Here is a 3,999-nt window from a genome sequence, read left to right as displayed (position 1 = left end):
ATCTTGTCAGCCAACTCAGTCACTGTATGTCTTTTTATTAGTGAATTAATCCATTTATATTCACAGTTATTATTGATAGATGGTATTTACCACTGATATTTTCTGATTACTTCTTTTCTTTCTTTTTGATTCTGTTTCATTTTTCCTGTCTTACTGTCTTCCTTTGTGGGTAATTTTTTCTCTAGTACTTTGTTTTGATTCTATGCAATTTCTATTATAGGTTTTTGCTTTCTGGTTACCATGAGACTTAAAAAAATCATCTCATAATTATGACAGGTTATTTTATATTGATAAGGACTTAACTTTGATCACAAAAACTATCAGAAACAAACTCTATACTTGAATATCATCCCTCTACATTTTGACTTTTTGATGTTTTGACTTAAATCCTCTTTAAGTCTTTTATTTTTTGAGTCAGGGACTCACTGTGTCAACTAGGCTGGAGTACTGTGGTATGATCATGGCTCACTACAGCCTCAAACTCTTGGGCTGAAATAATTCTCCCAGCTCAGCTTCCCAAGTAGTTGAGACTACAGGCACAAGCTCCCATGTCCAGCTAATTATTTTTGTCTTTCATTGAGATAGGGTTTTGCTATATTCCGAAGGCTTGTGTTGAACTTGTCACTTCAAGTGATCTCCTGCCTTGGCCTCCCAAAGTGCTGGAACTGCAGGCATGCACCGAAATGTCCACCTTAAATTTATATTTTTAATATTTCCTGTCTCCTATCTAACTGTTGTAGTTATTGTTTTCCAGTAGTTTGTCTTTTAGTTTTCATACTTGAAATTTAAGTAGCTTACAGAGACTGAATAGCCAAGGCAATCCGAAGCAAAAAGAATAAAGCTGGAGGCATCATGCTATCAGACTTCAAACTGTACTCTAGGGCTATACTAACCAAAATGGCATTGTACTCATACAAAACCAGACACAGACACACCAATGGAACACAATAGAGAACACAGAAATAGGGTTGCCCACCTACAATTATCTCATCTTCAACAAACCTGACAAAAACAAGCAATGGAGGAAGGATCCCTTTTTATTAAATAGTGCTGGGATAACAGGCTAACCATTCTGTAGAAGATTGAAACTGGACCTCTTCTTTACACTATACACAAAAATTAACTCAAGATGGATTAAAGCCTTAAAAGTAAAACCCAAAACTATAAAAACCCTGGAAGACAACCTAAGCAATACCTTTCTGGATATAGAAGCAGACTAAACAGTGTAAGATTTCATGACAAAAGTGTCAAAAGCAATTGCAACAAAAGCAAAATAATGATAAATGGGATCTAATTAAACTGAAGAGCTTCTGCACAGAAATAGAAACCATCAACAGAGTAAACAGACAAACTACAGAATGGGAAAAAATATTCACAGACTATGTGTCCAACAAAAATCTAATATCAAGCATCCATAAAGAAGTTAAACAAATTTACAAGAGAAAGTACAATCCCATTAAAAAGTTGGCAAAGGACATGAACAAGCATTTTTCAAAAGAAGACATATATGCGGGCAGCAATTATATATAAAAAAGTTCAACATCACTGATCATTAGAAAAATGCAAGTTAAACCACAATGAGATACCATCTTACACCAGTCACAATACCTGTTATTAAAAAGTCAAAAGATAACAGATGCTGGTGAGGTTATCAGTTCAACCATTGTGGAAAACAACATGGTGATTTCTGAAATGCCCAAAAACAGAAATATCATTTTACCAAGGAATCCTGTTACTGGGTATATACCCAAAGGAATATAAAACATTCTATCATAAGGACACACACATGCATATGTTTATCACAGCACTATTCACAATAGCTAAGACATTGAATCACTCTAAATGCCTATCAGTGGAAGGCTAGATAAAGAAAATGTGGTACATATACACCATGGAATACTATGCAGCCATAAGAAAGAATGAGATTATGTTCTTTGCAGGAACCCAGATGGAGTTGGAGGCCATTATTCTTAGCAAACTAGTGCAAGAACAGAAAACCAAATGCCACATGTTCTCACATATAAGTGGGAGCTAAACGATGAACAAATAGAGAAGAACAACACACATGGATCTATCGGAGAGAGGAGGGTGGGAGGAGGGAGAGTATCATGAAAAATAATTAATGGATACTAGGTTTAATGCCTGTGTGATGAAATAATCTGTACAGCAAATCCCCATAACACAAGTTTACTTATACAACAAACCTAAACATGTACCCTTGAACTAAAAAGTTAAATAAAAAAAGTAGAAATCCTAGAAATAAAGAATACAATAGCAAATGAAAAACTTGATGAAACAAATAAAAGAATTAGTGACCTTCAAGGCAGAACATATAAAATTAACCAAACAGCAGATCTGAAAGAAAAAAAGAATTTTTAAAAGTGAAGAGGGTCTACAAGAATTATGGGATACCACCAAGTGAACAAACCTTTGCATAACTGAAATTCCCAAAGGAAATGAGAAAGAAAAAGGCCTTGAAAGCATATTTAAGAAAATTATGACTGAAAACTTCCAAAGTCTGGAGAAAGACAACAGCATCTAGTAACAAAAAGCTCAGAAGTCACGAATCAAATTCTACCCAAAAAGTAATTTCCCAAGTAAAAATTAATGACAAAGAGAATACTCAAAGCACGAAGAAAAAAGAAACAACACAATTAACAGAGCCTCAATACGACTTTTAGCAGATTTTTCAGTAGAAATCCTGTAAGCTAGGAGAGAGTAGGTTGCTATATTCAAATTGCTGAAGGAAAATACCAAACCTGTCAACTAAGAATATTAGACCCAGAATAGCTGTCCTTCAAACATGAAGGAAACAGAGTGTCCAAGACAAAATAAATAAATAAATAAATAAGCTGAGGAAATTTACGAAAACCAGACCTGTCTTGTAAGAAATACTAAAAAGAATTCTTTGGTCTGAAAGAAATGGTTGCTAATATGTGCAAGTAAACATGTGAACGTATAAAACTCATGGGCAAATGAAAACAGACAAATTCAGGATATTCTAATACTGTAATTTTGGTAACTAAACCATTTTTTAAGATCTATTTTTATTTTAAGTACAGGGCTACATACATGTGCAGGTTTGTTACATAGGTAAACTTACATCATGGGGGCTTGTTGTACAGATTATTTTATTATCCAGGCATTAAGCCTATTACCCATTAGTTATTTTTCCTGATCCTCTCCCTGCTTACATTTTTCACCCTCCAAAAGTCCCCAGAGTGTATTGTTCTTCTCTATGTGTCCATGTGTCCTCATCATTTAGCTCCTACTTATAAGTGAGAATATGTGGTATTTGGTTTTCTGTTCCTGTGTTAGTTAGCTAAGAATAACTGCCTCCAGCCCCATCCAGGTTCCTGCAAAGAACATAATCTCATTCTTTTGTATGGCTTCATAGTATTCCATGGTGTATATGTACCACAGTTTCTTTATCCAGTTTATTATTGATGGGCATTTAGGTTGATTCAATGTCTTTGCCATTATGAATAGTGCTGTGATGAACATATGCCTGCATGTGTCCTTATGATAGGATGTTTTATATTCCTTTGGGTGTATACCCAGTAACAGGATTGCTTGGTCAAATGATATTTCTGTCTTTGGGTCTCTGAAGAATCACCACACTGTCTTCCACAATGGCTGAACTAACATATACTTTCACCAACAGTGTATATGTGTTCCTTTTTCTCCATAACCTCACCAGTATCTGTTATCTTTTGACTTTTTAATAACAGGTATTGTGACTGGTGTGAGATGGTATCTCATTGTAGTTTAATTTGCATTTCTCTAATGATCAGTGATGTTGAGCTTCTTTTCTTATGATTGTTCCTCGCATGTATGTCTTCTTTTGGAAAGTCCTTGTTCATGTCCTTTGCCAACTTTTTAATGGGGTTGTATTTTTTTCCTTGCAAATTTGTTTAACTTCTTTATGGATGCTTGATATTAGATTTTTGTTGGACACATAGTCTGTGAATATTTTTTCCCATTCTGTAGTTTGTCTGT

This window comes from Aotus nancymaae, unplaced genomic scaffold (genome assembly GCF_030222135.1).
Source record: "Aotus nancymaae isolate 86718 unplaced genomic scaffold, 86718_ANA_hifiasm-v0.15.2.pri h1tg000059l, whole genome shotgun sequence".
NCBI classification, from domain to species: domain Eukaryota; kingdom Metazoa; phylum Chordata; class Mammalia; order Primates; family Aotidae; genus Aotus; species Aotus nancymaae.
This window is presented reverse-complemented; position numbering follows the sequence as displayed.